The sequence below is a fragment of the Macaca fascicularis genome, chromosome 15 (genome assembly GCF_037993035.2).
Source record: "Macaca fascicularis isolate 582-1 chromosome 15, T2T-MFA8v1.1".
Classification (NCBI taxonomy): Eukaryota; Metazoa; Chordata; class Mammalia; order Primates; family Cercopithecidae; genus Macaca; species Macaca fascicularis.
Window position 1 is genome coordinate 76,494,502 of NC_088389.1, and position 22,997 is coordinate 76,517,498.

The following is a 22,997-nucleotide window of genomic DNA, read 5'->3' on the forward strand; positions in this document are numbered from 1 at the left end:
TAAAATTAAGCAGAGTTTGAATTTCTCCTTTTCCCGCTTCCACGCTTCTCCTAAGAAAGTATGAAGATTTGGATTTTGAGTTCTCCTTTCGTGTTCCCAGATGAAATCTTCATGTCTGCAGCAGCTTGGCCAGTGTTAGTGGGAGCCCAGCTTGATAGACTACGAATTTGTTATCCACCAGAAAGATGCTTGTTTTAAATGGGTCTTAAGACAGCATCAAAACAATGGATAATTAATTAAGGGAATTGATTCACATTCAGATTCTTTTCATGTATTCTATTTATTTACGCATGCAAATTTGGATTCTGTGTATTATATTTTAAAATGCTGCTGCTTTAAAAAAGTTATAAAACTCCTCTCTGCGCCTATTTATAGGCAGTAATTGTGTTAAAGCTGTTTCAAAAATACTTATGTCTATTGTAAAGTTTTGGAGAAAGTCGTTTAGATCATTATTTAAATATGCTGTCATAAATTCTTCACATATGAATTTAATGCCTTTAATTATAAGAAAAGATCAGAAGGAGTTTAAATCAAAAGAGCCTCTGAGAAAATTCATGAATGTTTATTCTTAATGGAAGGTAGCGTCAGCACTCTGCCAGCTCTTCAAGATCCAACCGCCTTGGATAGGTTATTCATTTTCTATCCCTAAGATAGCAAGTAATAATGATATTTTTACCATTCCATCTGTTCACATTCAGAGCAGATATTGCTGATCTACCTGGCCTTTCTCCTACCAACCTACTCAACGCCATCACCACCACTACCATCCTCTCATTCAAACATCCTATCGTAGAGGTTTTCCACCCCTCCTAAGAACTGGAACTACCTAGGGAACCTTTAAAAGAGATGGACACTCCAATCTACATAATGTATTCTGAGTCTTTTTGTCTGTGTCTTAAACTCTGAAGGTGACAATTACATACAGTGTTTAGAACTACCACTCAAGGAATTCATGAACTCTGGGTGTTCTATGATACGCAAACTTTCTCACAACTCTTTATCTTTGCTCAAGTTACTCCTGCCTAAAATGTACTGATGCCTTAACTGTGTACTCACATCCATTCTAGAGGAGATGAATTTTTAGTTCTACATGGATCATTAAAATACAATGAATTACCTAATGAGAAAGCAGTTTTCTTTTCTATTCTTTTTAGGAGCTTCTGGTTACATAATGGGAATGGTCAGCTTAATGCAAGTATGCCTTTTAAATTTTTAAAATACCTTTTAATTGTATTTTTCAATAATAACAAAGAGCAGCAAGTAAAATGTTTACCTAGAATTTAGCGATATTTTTCTGTTTTTATTTGATTTTTAAAGTTATCTTATAATTATATATATTGGTTTTCATCCAAGAAAGTAAATATTGTCTTTATATAAATGTACTTAAGTTAAATATTTGTCAATTTAAATGAAGAATTATGCAGATAATTCATACATGGCAAAAGAAATTAAGGTCTGGAAAACATTGTCTTGGTGGTTTTGGAGTCAAAAAGCATTGCTCTCAAATTCTGGCTCCACTTCTAGTAAGTTACTTTATCTAACTCTGATCCTCAATTTTCTCATTTGTAAAATGAGAATAATCGTATGGTTACTTGAGGATTAAACAAGATAACATACCTAAATCATAATGCATATAATGAGATATATATTTTACTGTTCCTAACACCTAGGTTCTTGACATATATTACTTTTTTTAATGGAAGGGTTTTAAAATAAATATTAATATTTAGGAATGATATTTCAAATGCTAAATGAGAATTTTATTATATTTTAGAAGAACTTCCTTGCCTTAAGTGAACTCAAAAACCACAGACTTGTTATATATATATTGGGCAAATATAGAAGAAAGGTATCCAAAATTGTTGGTGAACCAAAATTAGATTAGTATTAAAAATGTAACCATTTTCATAGTAAGTATCCCATCTTGGACTTTGTGTGATTGGCCTAAGAGGTGACAGTGCTTTGAGGAGAAAAGTTATTGGCCAGGAAATTAAGAGAGATGGGTTCAAATAAGTGGTGTATCTGACAGAAAGTAAGGGCACTTCCAATGACCAGATTTGTGGTGTTGAAAAGTAACTCTATCTTTTTGATCTCGGTCACTCAACTGCAAAATGAAACAGTTGGGTTAAATAATTTCTAAGATTATTTAAACTTTAATAATTTATGACTTTAATACAGACATGTCTAATACAAGATAATTGTGTTTCTAATATACTAGCAATGGAAAATCTGAAATGAAATGAAAAAAAGCTGTTTTACTCTAATTCTGAAGTAGCTCTCTATTACTATAAGACAAAATAGATTTCAGAGTAAACAATATTACTAGGAATAATATTTACTTCATGAAAACACCATAATTCTAAATACTTATGCACCTAATAACAGTGCCTCAAAATACAAGAAGCAAAAACAATTGTAAAAAGAAATAGATATATCCACAATTATAGTCAGATTTCAACATCTTCTTTCAATAATTGATAGTATAGGCAGAAAATCAGTAAAGATATATACAATTTGAACCACACTGTCAACAGATAGACCCAATGAGATATATACAGCACTCAACAACTACAGAATGCTTGTCTTTTTGAAGTGCATATGGAACATTTACCAGTCAAACATATTCTGGACTATAAAAGCAAGGCTGAATAAAAGGATTCAAGTTGTACAAAGTATGCTTTTTGACCACTATGAAATTGAATCAGAAATCAAAGAAATAAATCAAGAAAAGTCCTAAAATGTGTGGAAATTAATAACACATTTTAAAATAACCCATATTGAAAGGATAAGTATAAAGGAAAATAATATTTAAACTGAGTAAAAATGAAAATACAACATATCCAAATTTGTGGGATGCAGTTAAAACTATACTTTGGGGAGTCATTTACATCACTAAACACCTATATTAGTAATAAGAAATCTCAAATCAAGGACTTCCGTTTCCAATTTGGGAAACTAGAAGTCGAGCATTAAATTCAACCAAAATTAGTTGCAAAGGGGAAATAATTAAAAACTGAAGAGAATGTAATGAAACAGAACACAGGGAAATAACTAAAAATAAAATGTAGCCAAAATTTTTTTCTTTGAAAAGATCAATAAAACTGATCTCTAAACTAATCAAGAAATGTAAGGAATAAAACAGGTGAAAGAACTACAGATTATACAGAAAATAAAAGAGAAATATTATAGACAACTTTATGCTATTAAATTCAATAACTTAGATAAAACAAACCAATTCATTAAAAAAACACAGTTGCTCAAGAAGAAATACATAACCTGAAGCCCTTTATCCAATAAATTGACATAGCTTAAAACATTCTGAGAAAGAAAACTCAAGAATCAGATGTCTGCACTAGTGAATTTTACCAGATATTTAAGGGAGAAATACTACCAATTATACACAACCTCCTGGAAAACATTTCTTAAATCATGGAATATTTACTAGTTCTTCCTAGGTAACGCTAACATTACCCTGAAAACAAAATAAGACTAACATCACATTTTTTATAAAAGCTACAAATATCCCTCATCTATTTGTGATTAAAAAAAAAAATTCCCAGCAAACTAAGAATAGAAAGGACTTCCTCAACCTACCTAACCCATATATTTAAAAAATAGAACAAACAGCACGTTTAACGGTGAATGACTAAAAGCTTTTTTCCTAAGATCAGAAACAATACAAAGATGTTCACTCTGACCACTTCAATTCAACAATATACTGGAAATTCTGTCTAATGCAATCAGGCAAGAGAAATTAGACATTCAAATTGGAAAGAATGGTGTAAAGCTCTTCATTTGCAGGTGACATCTATTTATAAAATCCTATGAAAACAGAAAAAAAAAGCCTGCTAGAACTAAGAAGTAATTTTTGTAAGACTGCAAGATATAAGGTCAGTATAAAAAATCAGCTACATTTCTATAAACTGAAATAAAAATCAGACAATCAAGAACTGAATCTAGTAAACAACCCTATTCACAGTGGCATTCAAAATACAAAATGCTTAGGGATACATCTGATAAAAAGTATGAAACACTGAAAACTAAAAACTTTACTGACAGAAATTAAAGATCTAAACAGATGGAGACATATACCATGTTCATGGATCAGAAGACTCAACATTTTTTAAATGATAATCTTACCTAAATTGATCTATAAATTGATGCAATCCCAATCAAAATTTCAATTCTTTAAATATACACTGTCAAACTCATTACAAAATTCATATGGAAATGCAAAGACCTATAATGGCCAAAATATCTCTGAAAAAGAATAAAATTGTAAGGTTAACATTAACTTTTTTTCAATAATTATTACAAAGTTATAGTAATTGAAACAATGGAATATTGATGTAAGGATAGAAAAATCAACCATTGTGGTAGAAGAAAGAATTTAGAAAGAGAACCACAGGTAAATATACAGCTCGTTCTAGACAAAAGTGGAAAGACAACTTAGTGAAGAAAGGATAATTTTTCCCAACAAATTTTGCTATAACAATTGGATTTCTATATGCAAAACAAAACTAAATTTAAAAAGAACTTTGATCCATACCTCACACCACATAAAAATTGGCTCAAAATATAGACGTAAATATAAGTAACAAAACCATAAAACATAGAACACTTTTGTGACATTGGGTTATGCAGAGATTTCTTAGATACAACACCAAAAGTATGATCCATACTTTTGGAGTATATAAAAGAACAACTAATAAATTGTGCTTCATTAAAATTAAATATTTTTCTTCTTCAAAAGACACTGTTAAGAGAATTAAAAGTCATGCCACAGACTGGAAGAATATAGGGGCAACACATATATCTGACAAAGAACTTATATACAGAATATGTAAAGAACATTCAAAACTTGATAGGAAAAGCAGTCCTTTCAGTGGGCAAAATATTTGGATAAACATGTCATCAGGGAAGATATATGGATAGAAAATAAGCACAAGAAAATATTCTACACACCATTAGTAATGAGAGAAATGCACATTAAACCAAACATGAAATACTACCATATACATATCACAATGACTACAATTAAAAAGATTGATCATACCAAGTATTTACAAGGACATGAAGCAGCTGGGACTTTTGTACATTGCTGGTAGAAATGTAAAATAGTACAACCACCTTGGAAAATAGATTAAGAGTTTCTTAAAAATTTAAACATCATCTACCATATGATCCAATCATTACATTCCTAGTTATTTATGCAAAGGAAACATTCAAATGTCCATACAAAGACACTGACTTTTTAAAGTAGCTTTATTTGTACAGCTGCAAATTGGAAAACACCAATCATCAACAGATGAATAGATTAACAAACTGTGATGATCTATATTATAGAAAACCTTGAGAAGATGAACATGAACCTAGTCAGAAAGAAAGTATACCTGTGTTATATAATTGAGTGTGAAAAACAGAATATATCATAAGAAATTAGCCAAGAAGGCAACTGACAGAAGACTGAAAAGAAAAAAGATCATAGAATATCCTCAGCTAAACTATTGGTAAAAGAAAGGTAAAATGTATATGCAGTTTTGGAGGGAATTTTGAATTGCAATTCTCTTTTCCTGGGATTCTTTAATGCATTTGAGCATTATCATTGGATGGGAGGCCACAGTCTGCTGGATGACAGGAAGTTCAGCCCTTGGACTGTAGGTCAATAAATGGCTAGGCACCTCAGGTCTAAGCAGAAATGGGCCTCCTCTGGGATATTATTCTTTCCTGGAGTATTGTTGGGAAAGGGATGGACATGTTTGGTGATATATATAATAGAAAATAAAAGAGAATATTACAGATACAGAAAATAAAAGAGAAATATTATAGACAACTTTATGCTATTAAATTCAATAACTTAGATAGAACTAACCAATTCATTAAAAAAACACAGTTGCTCAAGAAGAAATACATAACCTGAAGCCCTTTATCCAATAAATTGACATAGCTTAAAACATTCTGAGAAAGAAAACTCAAGAATCAGATGTCTGCACTAGTGAATTTTACCAGATATTTAAGGGAGAAATACTACCAAGAAATGTCAAGTAGTTCAAGAAATGTCACTCCAAGAACCAATTCCTACCAGTAAATACATCCTCTTGGGGATACCATGAGGCTGAGGAGAGATAATTCATTACATCAAAGCTACAACGAACCACAGTATTGTGGCTCTTAGGAAATAAGACTTCCTGGGAAGACATAATCTCTGATTGCTTGCTCTGGGATGGCTGGAAACGAGTTGGAGGCTATAGACACTGTCCCCCGACTTTTAGGGGGATACAAATTGTGAAACAGAATAGAATGTGTTCTGTTTTGTTGCTTTACAAGCTCTTTCACACAAGTTGAAGATACTCACTTGGAATCATAAATAACTAAGAAATACACAAATGGAGATGTACCCTTTTTTATATGTTCTTTTCTAAATTCCTAGTACATAGTAAATGCTCAATATGTCTTTGCAAATAAAGAGTGGATGTCACAGGACTTACTTTTAAGTTGGTTGAATAGGCATTAATATCACATTACTTTGCCTTTATGTTCTAAAAACGTTTGAGAAGTAATTTCCAGCTCACTAAAAACTATTATTTTGCTGTTTTTCAACCTTGAGTTTTATATAAGTTGGAGTGTAATTTATTTTTAAAGTATGGTTTATTGTTTACTTTATTTTACAACTTTCATTAATGTTAAAAAATGTTTTTTATGTTTTTCTCATAGGAAAAATCTTATAAAACTCTACAGTTCATGCCAATGAATGCATTTCAGTATTTTTCAAAATGTTTAGATCCAAACACATATAGTTGCTTATGAATATGATGGATTAATGTGTTAGTGTATTTACTTCTACATTTTTTCTTCATATAAAAAGTTATGATATATTGTTTACATATAATACATCTAACTTAATTTTGTAACGCAAAGATTTCTCATTTTAACAGATTTTGCAAATGTCAACTTTAATAGCTATCTAATTTTCCATTATTTCGTCATAGGGTGATTACTTAATTCTTCTAGTTTTAGACATTCATAGTTTTATTTTCTCCCAGTTTTAAATAAGGAGATGAACATATGAACATAAAGCACTTTCTGTATTTCAGAGTAACTCCCTAGAATAAATTGCTATAAATACAAGTATTGAATTAAATGTTGTAAATATTTTTAAAGCTTTTGATTACGTTCTTGGCTTTTTTTTCTAACGAGGCTGTATGAATTTGAATTCTAATATACAGCTCATTTCATCATCGTCGCATGTATTTTTTTCTTTTTCCCTTAAGTGGCAGTGTTTTTTTCTTAGTAGGAAACCAATTCTGCCTTCTAAAATAACAGTGATAATCCAAAATTCCATAAGGAAAATAATTCTACAACACCTCAGTTCATAGAAAGATAATCACCATTTTGAAAATTTCTGGTTAAGTATGACTGGGGGGAATTGAAGCAAAGTGTAGCAAAAGATCCAATCATGGTAACATACCTTGCCCAATCCTTCTTTGAGTAAATTACACAGACTATTGTGAACGTGATGATTTAAACAGTTCTTTATAAAGAAGTGTTGTTGATTTAAAGACTATAACAAGAAACCTTGGTGCCATTGTGGTTAATTGTATATCTACATGTTCAAAAGCTATGCTCTTTATTTAGCTTCTTTGCCCTAATGGGACTAAGTCTACCATGTAAATAGGGCTCAGAACTTATGAAACTCTTGTTTTTTTGTTTTGTTTTGTTTTGTTTTTTAACTCATACGATATTTAAAGTAAATTCATGCTTAGGGATTGAGATAATCATTATGATTTGTCTTCCACTGAGTAGAACCCACCAATCATCTGTATGTGAAAACATTTCCTCATAATTCAGTCCTTAAATAGACAGCAATACAGTTTCATTCAGAAAGTATGTGAAAGCGCTTTATGTTGCTGTTAAAAGTTATAGCAGAATAAATAAGCACATATTAAACATTGAAGCATGCTAGTAAGAGTTTAATTAAACATTGCATCCTAAGTGAATTAAGAAAAAAAACTATAGACAACCAAAAACTTCTCTCATAAAATGTTACCATCCTAAAGAATCTTCTGTATATGACAGACATCTCTTTCTAATTATTATAGCTACTTTTTAAGAGCTGCTTATTATGTTTCATGCACTGTGGTTGGGGCTTTAGATACATTATGTCATTTAATCTTCACAGTCACCTTATTGAAGCCAATTACATTATCCTAATTTTACAAATAAGAAAACAGATTTTCAGAGGACAAATCCTCAAGGTGGTCTAATATTAAAACTCTTACTAAACTCCTGATTCTCCCCAGAAATCAGGGCAACTACCTCTGTAATACAGAGTCACAAAGAAATCTGTTAGGTAGAGTTCTTCATAGCAGAGTTATGCAGAAAAGGCACTTATTGGCTGACTCATTAGCAACCCAAAAATGCATCTATTCTTTCAGTTAACAACAGTCTCAATTTAAAAAGAATGTATGAAGTTTTAAAAAAAGATTTAAACACTTCAAAACTCCATACTTTACATGTCTCATCTTAGCAAACTTTAATAATAGCATTCTTATTCCACTTTTCTCTTTCTTCCCCACACTTCTCCTGTAAATAGAAGTAAAACAGAAATGAAACTTCTTGTTGATACTTTTACCACTGGAAATTTGAAGCATGTTTTCCCTTTACTCTCAAGAGTAACCAATTCAGATTTGATACCTTTTACTCCTTTCAAAACCTGATATTGGATTCACTGGTAGTTTTTCCCTCTCAAGGTAATTGTGGTGAGACCCTGCCGTTAGGCATTAGAAAAATACTTAAAAGCTTTCATAAAATAAATAATTGCAAAAAAGAAGTTCATAAATGCCCATTTTGGAAACCAAATTGGTTAGCTTAAAACAAAAGAAGCATTTTAATATGTTAGGTCCTACTATATTCCACTGATTGAACACAAACAAGATATACAAATCAATTCCTTAAATATCTGCAATCCCTATTTCTTCAGAAGGAATTGCTATAGGAACTACAAAAATAATTTTGCTCATTTTTGTTGTAAAATAGGATGAAACTGACTTTCAAAGATATTATACATTTCTATCATTTGTTTTTATCTTTTGCCCTGCCAGAGTCTGTCTTCTGGAGCTTTTCTTAGAAGTGTCCCAATTAAAACTCTGTGTGAGCAAAAAATGGCTTTCATTCACAACAAGGATTCTAAATAAGAGGTAAATTTGGTAAACCAGTTCCTTCCTGGCTCCTTGCCATTCACTTCTTTTGGTTTTGAAATTCATTTCTTTGTGAGCATAAGGTGGTTGTTATGAGGTGTTGTCAAGCCTCTGACAGGGTTATTGTGCATGGTAGAAGGTGGTAGTTTTTGATCAATGTCTTCAAAGTCAAAGCTTGGAAAATAATAGCTGCACATCAAAACCCAGTGCCATAATGCAGTTAACATTGGACTCTTTCAGGTGGCCCCTGGGAATGATTTAATTCTCATGTTGAGCTTTACCATAATTAGTCATTTATAATGGTGTAGTAAGATTTATGTGAAGACACATAACTTGGATTCCATTATCAAATGAGGATCAGAAAAAACATTACCAATAAATAAATAAATAAGCCTATTTGTTGATGTTTCTCCTCCCAATTTTTTTTATGAAACCCTATTGATTGCATTTCTACTCTTAAAAAATCCTTTATTGGTTCAATATCTTTAAATTATAATTATGCCTAATTCCTTAGGCCATTCATGCAATTATTTCATGATACCCTAATAAATAAAGTCACTGACCCAAACTTTCTTGTTGCACCTTTTTCTATATTCTTAGCACTTTTCCAAAAAGTCTTAAACATTTACAAATGCTTTAAAATTAGGGTGTTTTTTATGTTGTTTGTTTAGCTTTTTCCTCTAGAACATAAGGTTATTGGTAGTTTCTAAGAAGATAAAGCCATTTCATTCATACATTCATGCAAATAGTACAACTGGCATATATATCATATATATTAACATACCATATTTTATATATATATATAAAATTTCTTAAAGGAACTATAAAATCACAGGTGAAAATTACACAATATAACATTAAAAAAATCATACTTAAAAGTTAAATGTGCCATATGTTTCTCTAATACTGAGACACAATGGGGTGCATTAAGAAACTCATTAAGTCAATGAAAATGGCAGCTGAGGTGTATCGAGATATCTATTCACTTCACTTTTGAGATAGAAAAACCGAAAAATAGTGGACACATTCCATTTCTTCTCAGGTTTGAACTAATCATGTTAGCAAAGGGTCAGTGCAATACAAGATGAGAATGTGTATTTCTTCTCAGCATCTACTTTGATAAACTTCACTTTAATGATTTCTATTTTTTTGCATCAAATGCAAATATGTCTATTTCCTCTAACATTTTAAGTTTTTCTCATAAAAAAATTAAAGGTTTGCAAAAGTACCTAATAGTCGCATACAGCATGCAACAAATTTAACCTAATAAATCACTTGAGCAGTAAAGAAAATATTAATATGTTTGGTTTGATTTTATGGACTTCAGAGTAACAAGCATGCCATAATAATGTAAATCACCCTACTACAGCTTTGTGTGATTTGGGGAAAGGCCTTGATTCTCAAGGCATTAGTTTACTCTTCTGTAAAATGTAATTTTAGATTTTTTTTTAAATTTTAGTCACTTTAAGAATCTGAGTAAAGCTATGAGAATCTGAACAAACGCACATATGAACAAAATTTTACATAGTATTTCAAGCCCACATTGAGATTGAGAGACATAAAATGTTGAGAGCCATAAAGTATAGGATTCCTGAATTCTCTTCCTGGTTTAAATTTCTATAATTCTATCAGTACAACCCTCCCAATTCATAAAGCACATATGCAAAACTGAGACCATGTCTCTAAAGGTTATTATAGATGGAATTCAACACAGCATCATAGAGTGTTAGAGTTCAAAGTGCCCTTAGTATTGATTGGTTTTCTATGTTGATAGAGTACAATTAATAATATCTATATTTGCGTTTTAACAAAAAACAATAATCTGAAACAGAGTAAGAAAATAAGCCTGAAAAACATAGCACCTAGCTATTTTGGTTCAATAACAATAATTTGTATTCTTTAATTTACAGTCTTCTGATATATTTAAAATTCTCATTGAGCTGAGAAATGTTTAACAACTAAGGGGACAAAACAAACAGATTTTCCCTGCTTGGTCATCACCACACTGCAAATGTTGAAATCCCGAGGTCATTCAATTTTCATGCCTCAATAGTGAATCCAAAAGCAAAAAAGCTTCAATTCTAAATGCAAAATTTAAGCTATAACCAATAATGTCTACAAGCATGTAAAATATGGAATGATATCCTACAGTCTTTCAAATTCTAAGCTTCTGAGGGGTTGATTCCCTTTTAATGTTTTCTACAGGTATCTCTGGAATTTTAAGAAATCAGTTGAGTGGTATGAACTTTTACACATGAATTGCTTCCAAATTATTTGAACTTGTATAGTTTTTAAAATATATCCAATTTTGCTTATCTGAGGTCAGTTTCTGCTCTGCTCAAATGCCTGCTGTCCTCTTCAACCAAATGTAGTCTATCAGGCTTCACACACTGGCAGATGGAAAGATGTGTCTTTATGTCAATAGTTTCTGAGATTGTCAGGTTCTCAACAGTGCTATGGACATTTGAAATTTGATTTTAGGTTAAAATTAAGAGAATAAGTTATGATGGAAAAAAAAAACAGGTATCTTCATTCCTTGCTATCTTCTTAGTTTCTGGTTGTTGACCAATTCCTTGTCATAGGCCACCAACATGCTCTTCTTGTACCTTGCAAATTCTTCCTTCAACTCTGCTAATATGCCATTTCTTCTTACCTCTCTCCTTCACAGTCAAATCCAGAAAATTTTCTGCATATTCTATCTCCACTTCTTCACCTTATATTAAATCAAATCACACCTTTCTCACATCAAACCTTTCTCTAATCCCACATTTACACTCATTTTGTAAGGTCACCAGTGATTCTCACGCTGCCAAGTCAAAAGACTCTTTTCAGTCTTCACCTTGTAAAACACAATTGAGCTCAGAATACTTAGAATTCTCTTCTTTTGACTTGCATGATACCATAAATTCTTGTTTTTTTTCCTCTCCTACTTCTCTACTTCTCAATCTTATTCACTCACTCCTCCTTTTTCCTTTTTCACTTATAAGCTTGTCATGGTTGATTTTTCTTGTTATGATTATTTAATGTCTACCTCCTCCCCTAAGAATAGGAAACATGACTGTTTCCTTGGTATGTTGATCACCGAATTGATAACCAATAAGCATGCATTAGTGAAATGAATGAGAAATACATAGAGAAGATCAAGGTGTGACAGCTCTCATGGGCATCTGGAATCACTTTAGCAAACTGACAAAATAATTCATTTCACTACGGAGTGCTTCAAGTGTATGATCTAGGAAAAAAGCCTTAGTTTATTAATTTAGAGATCGTTGAAATAAAAAGGAATTGCCAGATATATGAAAAAGTTAATAACAATATTAATTAGTATGTAGTAATTAATTATTTGTTTAGCAGTCTATCTGTGGTCAATTCAGGTTCTCTGGGAAGCAGACATTAAGATAGAATTAGAAGAGCAAGACATTATTCTTTGGAGGAACACCTGTGAGGGATAAAGGAGAGTAGGAACAATAGTAGGTATTAGAGCTTCAGACCATGATGCATGTCTGAACACCAGCAAACAGAAAGAAGGAAGAAGGATTAGGTAGGAAAAGCCTCAAGCTGTAGTATATCTCTGAGAAAGTCTCAGTCAGGCCAGTAGGGATCCACATAGCAAAGGCTGCCCCTTAGAGGAATTCTGAGTCAGGCAGAAATGGTCCGAATCTAGGCAAGCTGAGAATCCTGGGGAGAGTGTGAAGTCAGTGTGAACGCTGTGGTGCAGGCTCTCTTGAAGGGAGAGCTAAGTGGTGCCTTCTCATGGCTTCCACAGTCTGAAGATTTTTGTGAGTCACATGTAAATAGGTGAAATGGGATAGCTTGTAACATTATTCTATGGAGAAGAGACACATTCTTAGAATTGACTTCATAATTATAAGACAAAATAATTTGTAACTTTTTTCAAAAATAACAAATACGTATAATAGTTATAGTTAAAGACTGCTGTAACTTATGAGTTCAGTTAAAGTTTGTCGAGTATCAATGTGTTGAAAACTGGGCTAAGACCTGGGGCTACAGACAAAATCTCTGCCATGTTTGACTAGGTTTTTTCTCAAAGAATGATTTTACTCTAGATTGAAATAGTAAGCAACCTATCCCATGAATTTGACAATGAGTGTTTCCAGGCACTATTTTTTTTGTAGTCACTATATTTTTTATTTTCTTTCTCAAACCACTGTTTTATTTTTTACATTGCTACCTAACTCTACATTCTGTTTACATGTTCTCTCTGCTAAAAGCAGAAAGCAAGATAGCTGAATTACTTTTTACATAAATTTCTCATGTGTTTGTTTAAGCCAAAAATATTTATCAAATGTCTACTATATGCCAAAACCGCACTAGATGTTACTTAGCAACATCATCTCATTCAATCCGCATACCATCCCAGTGAGATTGTTATCATGCCCACTCTTTTAAGGTGACAAAACAGGTGCAGAAAGTTGATATATATATGCAGATTTGCCTCATGTCAAAGCTCATTTTCTTTCTACTGGACCTGCATACTTGTTTAAGGTTACTACGTAAGGAGGGCCACTTGAGTTGTCCCATGTATTAGCAAATATAGTATCAAATATGCTAGAAAGGCATATTTCTTTTCAGTTCAGAGCCTATGAGAAATTCTAGAACTAGAAAGGTGTTCCTACTTCAAGTATTTTGGCTTTTGGCCATTTGATTCCAAATATCAAAAGAATCTCACTTTAAAAAGTTTCCTGAACGAGGCTCATGAAAACTTCAACAAAGTGTGATGAAAGTGTTCTGATGGCAGAATTAAGATGCCTACCTGAAACTTTGGCTTTAGAACAATGAAATTTATTCTTATATAATTCTATAGGAAGTATATTAATACCCGATTAAAAGTAAGAGCAGCAGTCTCAACTATTACCACTTTGTAGATTTACATAGAGTGGTTTCAAGTTACACTCTAATTTTATACTCCATTAGCTTCAAAATGACTTATATTTTGGTCTGGACAAGTTCAAATGAGATCTGGTTGCCCAAATATCCACCCACATTTTTATATATATCTCTTATCATATAAAAATATCTATCAAAAATATTTCTACATCTATTAATATAATTTATATTATTTTATATTAATTGAAAAGTGGTGTATGATTCCTGAAATGCTATCATCACATTTTCTTGTCCACTTTGGCTACTAACCTTCTCAAAGTAAAATTACTTCAGTCTACAATGCAATACATAATAATACACAATAGATTTATAAAACAGATAACAATACCAATTAAAAAACAAAATCTCAGTATTTTATCCTTTAGTGATTAAAGATAATAAATAGAAGCAGAGTAGCTAGATAAATTGGGGGTCAATAAATGCAGAATAATATTCATAATTATCTCTCAAGGTGCTCTGCCCATTAATATAATTTTAGGGAAATAACTTTTACCGCTTGTTTAAAAAAAAAAAAAAACACTGTAATTCCTCACTCTAATAACCAAAACGAAATGTAAAAAATTTGTAACAAAGAATCCTCTCTCCTTTTTTTTCAGTACACTTAAGATTCTCAGGATAATTTTTTTTCCTCTGGAATGTCAATGATAACTAACTATTTCAGCAAATGGAAAAGAAAGAATACTCAGATGGGAAGCATGGTTAATTATCAACTGGAAATGACATGAGTCAGAAAAAACAAGTTCAAACCCAACTGTCATCCATCAATAGCATAAACTTAGCAAGACTCTTAACTTCTCTCAATCTATTTCCTTTCCATGTAAAAATAGGGAGTGTACATGGGAATTAAATGAGATAATACATGCCAAAATACCTAGAGAAGTGCCTGACACATTTAGGCATTCAGAATATAAGTTGGCTTAATTATATCAGCAGTGCTAGTTATGCTGTTTCTTCTGCAAAACTGTCAAAACACAGGGAATTCTTTGCCATATTTCTTAAGATGCTGTATTACTCCATCCTTGCATTGCTATAAGGAAATACCTGAGGCTGGGTAATTTATAAATTGGCTCATGATTCTGCAGGTTGTACAGGAAACATGGTGCTGGCATCTGCTTCTGGTGAGGCCTTATGAAGATTACAATTATGGTGGAGGGGAGCCAGCATGTCACATGGTGAGAGCAAGAGCAGGGGTGGGGGTGGGGAGAGTGCCACACACTTTTAAACACCCAAATCTTGCATGGACTCACTACCACGAGGATGGCACTAAGCCATTCATGAGGGATATGCTGCCATGATCAAAATACCTCCCACCAGTCCCTACCTCTAACTCTGGGGATTACATTTCACCATGAAACCCGGAGGAGACAAATATCCAAACCATAACAGACGCTGAAAATCTAATAAAACTAGAAACCCCAGCATCAGAGAAAAGCATTACATGTGAATAAATAAATACTTTCAAAGATACCAGTTTCCACTCTGACATGTAAAACTCTTGGAATTCATAATTCCATTCTAATAAATAAAAAACTGAACAAACTGAAAAATTAGCACCTTCTTATATCCATTAGGGAAGTGAAATCACAGGGCACACTGCTGCCCCCAAAATTGAAGAAACAGGCAGGCAGACACTGTGAAGTATATATATTGGAGAAGAAAGCCAGAAGCAGAAACCTCTGTAGGAATCAGTACCAGTATAGAAAAACCTAAATTCTAATTGATGAATTGCTGGAGGCTCAATGTGCACAAGTCTGAAAATTAAAACTCTAAAAGGCAACCACATTTTTTATGAGCTTCACCTCCAAGATCTCTACCAAGTTCTCACAGGGAATACTGGAGAAAAATCCTATTTTGCTTTTGGTGGGGGCAGGGGAAATAACCATTTTGAAATATGACAAGGGTATCCTGTTCTTATTAACAAAGCCTACTCTCAAGAGAAACTGCTTTACCAGAGCCTAACCTGCTGGAGTTTTATCAAAGTGTAACCAACATGGGGAAGAGAAACATGAACTCCAGCTTCCTCTAGCCATCCTAGTCTACCTATGGGAGAAGCAAAGAAAGGACTGAGAAGTACTGGTACAATTCCCAGCCCAGAGACATAGGTTCACCAAAAGTTGACCTAAATTTAAAAATTAGGTCAGACTTAATTTAAAAAAAACAATGGGGCCAGGTGTGGTGGCTCACGCCTGTAATCCCAGCACTTTGGGAGGCTGGGGCAGGTGAATCACTTGAGGTCAGGCATTCGAGACCAGCCTGACCAACATGGTGAAACCCCATCTCCACTAAAAACATAAAATTAGCCAGGCATGGTGACGCATGCCTGTAATCCCAGCTACTTGGGAGGCTGAGGCAGGAGAATTGGTTGAACCTGGGAGGTGGAAGTTGCAGTGAGCCAAGATCATGCCATTGCACTTCAGCCTGGGCAACAAGAGTGAAACTCAATCTCAAAACAAACAACAATAACAACAAAAATGGAACACTTTTCCTCCCCCCACTTCTTACTATCACATTATAAAAGTCTATATATCAAAGTTCCTCTACCCAGTACATCATGGTTGACTTGCATACAACGCAAAAACACAGCTTGAAGAAACAGAGAAAACACAAGACGCAAATGTAGAAATGGCTGGAATATTGGAATTATGAAATTGGAAATTTAAAACAACTCTGGTTAATATGCTAAGGGCTCTAATGAAGGAAATAGAAAATATGCAAGAATATAATGTAATGTAAGCAGAAAGATGAAAATTCTAAGAAAGAATAAAAAAGAAATGCTAGAGATTTTAAAAACTGTAACAGAAATGAAGAATACCTTTGATGGACTCATTAGCAGATTGGACACACCTAGAAAATAATCTCTGAGCTTGAGGATACATCAATAGAAACTTCCAAAACTAAAAAATAGAAAAATGACAAAACAAAACACTACTAAGAAAAAAGCAAAGGACAGAAAATCCAGAATATTCAAGAACTGGGAGACAAATATGAAGGGTGTAACATAAGAGGTACTAGAAATACCTGAAGGAAAACACAAAAGAAAGGAAATAAATATCTGAAGCAATAATAACTTAGAATTTTTCCAAATTAATGTCAAACACCAAGCCACAGATCCAGGAAAGTCAAAGAACACCAAGCAGGATAAATTCCTAACCCTCCTACAGTCCCCACAAAATCACCCCAAACCACAAAAAATACAAACAAGGAAAACTAAAGCAACATCAACAACAATAGCTGCACCTAGGCATATCATTTTAAAATTTCAGAAAACTAAAGAGAGAGAAAAATCTTAGAATAAGCCAAAGTGAAATAATATTATTCTTACCTATTGAGGAACAAAGACAAAAATTACATTCCACTTCTCAGAAACCATGCAAGCAAAAAGAGAACATAATTAAATATTTAAAACGTTAGGAGAGAGAGAAAAAAATCACCAACGTCTATACCTTATTATATTAACCTTCAAAAACAAAGGAGAAATAAAACTTAGACAAAAATTAAGATGTGTTGCCAGTAAACTTGACTTGAATGAAACATTAAAGGAAGTTTTTCAGAAAGAGAATGATATACATCAGAAACTCAGATCTACATTACGAAAGGAAGAGCATTAAAGAAGAGATAAGTGAAGAGAAAAGCTTTTTTTCCATTCTTATTTGTTCTAACATAATAGTTTGTTCAAAGTAATAATAGCAGTCATGTATTTGATGGTTATAGATTATGTATAAGTGAAATGAATAACAGCAATGATGCAAAGGGCAGGAAGTAGTTAGAAATATTTTGTTATTATAAGGTACTTGCACTACCAATGTAGTAGTATAGTATTACTTGAAAATGGACTTCAATTAGTTGTAATTGTATATGCAAACTCGAAGAAGATCAGTAAAGTAAATAGGAAAAATGTAGCATTAAGGTACTAAGAAAGAAAAGAAAATGGAATTATATAAAATGTTCAAATAAACCACAAAAGGCAGAAAAAGATTGAAAGACTAAAATAGGATCCATGAACCAAGGTAATGAATAGAAAACAGTAGTACATATCATAGATAATAATCTAATGAGATCAACAATTACCAAAAATGTAAATGATCTAAATACACAATTAAAACAGAGATGGTCAGAGTGGATCAGAAAACAACTATAAGTTGTCTACCAAAAAAAACCCACTTTAAATATAAAGACACATGTTGATTAAAAGTAAAAGGATAGAAAAAGATCTACCATTGTAACACTAATAAAAAAAAGTAGAAGTACAATAATAACAATGTTCATGCTGAATGTTCCTCCAATACCAAGAAAATTGTTTTCAATACTTTAAAAGAACACTCAAACATCTACTTCCCACCTTCATGAAGTGACAGAAACTAGATTTACACTCCCTCCTGACACAATTTTAAAAGCAGACAAAAATATACTCAACGATAGTTCTTAAATGGCAGACATTAAGAATAGTAGACAGAAGGCAATTTTTTTAAAAAATGAAGAAATTGAAGGTTCATAAAAGCTAAGGAAAACATTGTTTGAAAAAAGAACATAGTTAACAATGACAACATTCAAAGAAATCAAGTAAATTTTTAAAAAATGTGTTCACTGGTTTTATTTCTTTAAAAAGTTTGGGGCATTCTTGAAAAATCAGGAATGGTTTAGGCAAAACATCACAAAATACTTTTTGTTCATAGTTTTAGTCCTGACCATAAATGCTACCATATCATTAGATCGAAGAAAAAGGAAGAAAGAAGTGCTGTAATCATTTGTTGGGACGATGTGAAAGCATCACATGAGATATGGATAGATTAGGTCGTCAACAATATGGTAACATCACATAATTTTCAACATACCCAGTTTCCATCAAAAGCCCAGGACCTATACAACTCTGATTCTGTGGTCACATCATTTCATACTATCATGTAAAAAAATTTCTCATTTATGGACTATATTCCTGTGACTGGGAGAAACTATAAGCCCTTTCAAGGATCTCCTCTATTTCATTCTTCAATTATTTATGACATTGAACATAGGTTCTGATATAAGTATGTGCTCATTAAATGTGTGTTGAGTAATGAATGAATATATTAAAGAATAAATTAAGCACATATTGATATTAAAATATTTATTAACATGTTCAATTATGCTTTATTGATTATAGTCTACATATATATTATTTTCTTCATATTTAATAATGCTTTAAGACATTCTTCTGAATCAACAGTTTGGTTCCATAAAAAATACACTAGTATTCATTAAAACTTCACTAGGGGCTGGGCATCATGGCCCATGCCTGTAATCCCAGCACTTTGGGAGGCTGAGGCACATGGATCACCTGAGGCTAGGAGTGTGAGTCCAGCCTGGTCAATACAGCAAAACCTTGTCTCTATAAAAATACAAAAATTAGCCTGGTGTGGTGGCGTGTACCTTTAGCCCCAAGCTGCTTGGGAGGCTGAGGGAGGAGGATTACTTGAGTCCCAGGTAATGAGACTGCAGTGAGCCAAGATCACACTACTGCATTCCAGCCTGGGCTTTTTTTAGGAAAAAAACAAAAAACAAAAGAAACAAAAATCACTAGGTTTTGTTTATGAAAAATGTCCATTTTCCTTATACCAGTCACAAAAGATAAAAGTTTCTCCTTTTTTCTGTAGTGGAACAATATGATATTTCATTATCTTTGTATTTCATGATGTACGTGACTCTTATTTTGTGATACCAGTTGTTTCCACATACTTCAGAGTACATCTCCCAGGCAAAATGAACAATTAGAATGATGTGACAATTTTATTGCAGCTACCAGTACAATTGTTAAAATGTACTTTATAAAAACAATGTTAGTTCAGCTTAAAATTAAATAATACCATGCTGAAATTTAGGAAAGAAAATAAAAATAATATAGTATCCACTGTGAGAGGTGAGAAAGGCTCTAAACATAGGTACAGAGTCGTGAATGACTTTTTGCTTTGAATATCTTATCTCTTGACAGTTTTATTACTTTTGCCGCTATCATGCAGCAGTAATACTTTATCCATTGACTAGTGTAATACTTAGTAATGGCATTATTGATATTAATCATCAATGTAATTACACCATGTCCCTTAGCTACTGATATGGTTTGAGGTTTTACACTCCCTTCCTTTTCAATATTACAATGTGACAACTGAGTTTCATTCCTGGCTTCATTATTTATGATGGAACTTCTGTCAAGTTGCCTAATCTATTCAGTTATCAACTTTAAAATAGGGAAAAATGGTATTTTCTTCAGTAAATATTTGTGAAGATTAAACAAGATAATTTAGTATGTATCTTCTATTACTTTCTATTACTTTCTCTTAAGGCTAAAAAATGCAAATTTCTACATTTAGTGACTAAATTCTTAAAAAGATATTCTTTGCCAAAATCACAATGTAAGAATTAACTTTTTTTGCTTGTTCAAGAGTAATAAACTGACATACAATTTGCCTTGCAGGAACTTTTGTGAGTCCGCCTTTATTTCATCAGCCCTCAAACTATTTTTATGCCTAATGCAACAGATTTTTTTCATAAATTCCCACAAAACTCTCCAGAGGCCTTTTCAACTGGCTAGCTTTTTATTCCATTTGTTCTTATATGACTCAGCTCCAATCAGTTTCTTCCAGTATCTGAAAACTGATGATAATTCAATGTTAAAATTTTTGTAATCAGAGAGGAGCCAAACAGTAAGGGATTCTGAAAAAAAAAAAGTACTAGATGGAAACTATAGGGAATATTCCAACTTGATATTTTACAACTAGTTTACTGATACTGATTTGCTGGTTACGGTGATTCAAAGAATAAAAATAGATCCAATTGGAGGAGAGCACCTGTCTACTAAACATCAGACATCCAAACCTTATTGAGGTCAGTCAGTTTTTATCTTACTGAATTCTATAACATAAAATGGGGAATTTTCACTTTTTATAATCAGAAACATTTTTGAAAATAGAAATTATGAAAATTAGGCACCAAAATATGCATATAAAATTTTGCATATCGTTTCAGTGAGTTTCAAGGACCCTCTGAAGCCCTCCTGTGGATCCTCTATGGCTACACTGACTGCAGATTTTAAAAGCTTGATTTTAAATATGATAATATACCTGAAAATTGTTATATTACTTTGGTTTTTATTTGAAATTCCTCATGGGAAAGTAAGTGATTTGCACAGAACAGATGCCTGCATATGGGCAGATGTAGCCCCCTCTCCATGCACGTTCATCAATTTATAAAACATTCATGTGTGCAGAAACAGGAGTCTGCACATTAACTCTCCTCCCTGAGCATCCCCCTGGTAAAATGGACTGAAAGGCAGCCTACCACATTGCTTAGACATTACCATATGCAAATGTAACATTAGTAGACAGTTCAGTGGTCAGTGATGTTTTATAACAGTCTCTTATCCCAAAGACATAAGGTTTAGTACAATTCCCAGGATCCCAGATATTCCTATTATATTTCCACGAAGCATTCTCCTTGGAGTCTCGTGCTCCTACACTAACCCCAAAATATGTTATTAGTAACAATCCCAACTACCAAGAAGATGCACCAGCAACACTAATGAATGCTATATTTCTTATGCATTTTACACATGTCATTTCTAGTTCTTACAACAAGGTTTGTATTATTGTCACTGTTTTATAGATGTGGAAATGAGACTTCAGAAATACTGAGTTGTTTGCCCAGTACCAAACACCAAACACACAATTTCCACTACAAAACAACAAACAAACAAACAATAGCTTCTTATAAAAATTCTTCTCTGGATATGACCCACAAAAACTTATATAACCAGACCAAATGTGCTTAGTGCCCACCAAAGTAATGAATATAAAAGATAGTATAAAATGTGTTCTCTCTGTCTGCTTAACTAGCACTGACCTAGTCTTTTTCTCTAGACATCTTTCAAAATCAATAAGTTAACAGCTACTGTCTCAGACTGCAACAATGTCTCAGGCTGCCACATTGTTAAGTCTCAGCCTCTATTTCTACACATCAATTGCTCATGCACTCATGTCTAACAGGACTCTTTACTTCCTCTCCCTCATCTGTTCTTCCTTCCCACTGCACCTCCACCCCTTCACTAAATGACAGACTGACAGACATGGCTAAGTGTATCTTGTTTAAACATCTGCTTTACTACTGATGAGTGACTGGCTTATGGGTAGGCAAGGATTTTTTCTTATCTTTCACTCAGGAATTCAGATGGTCTGATTAGGAAGTTGAACTGTTTGGAGGATCCTGACAGATGCCTCTTACTTTCTCTTCAGACTACTGTGAATGCTTAGGCATTTCACTCAGACCATTTTCAGTGGTGAAACAACTGTCTGTTTAGGTACCTGGCAATGTCAAACATATATTTAACTGAGGAATCCCACTTCCATACACAAGGATTAGTTTTCTCTCGGGAAAGAATTGCATAAAGAACCATTTATTCTGTAAATGCTGTAAGTGTGCTAAGGGTCACTTGCTGCAATTGTATAATGGAGTGATTGCCGAGAAGAATGGCTATTGAAAGAATAAAAATAAAACCCAGAGAAACCTAAAGACAGACAAAAAGTAAGAAAGAAAGCTCATGATATTTTGTTTAATAGGAAGTAGAAGAAAGAGCATGAGTTTCATAAAATAGCCCATCCATCTTTTAAGATGTGTGACTGTTTTAAAGCTCCTTTGTGAAAATAAAGAATATTTTGGGTTCAAATATCTGGAATAATAATTTTTGATTCAGTGATACAAATGAAAATAAATACAGAATTCAAAAAATACAAATTATTACACTCTAGTTAAAAACCTTTCAGGGAAGAAAAATATGACTCATTCTGACTTTACGTGCAAAGGTTACATTCTATAAAAATTAGTTACATCAGGGAGTTCTATAATACAATGTGAAAAAATTGAGGC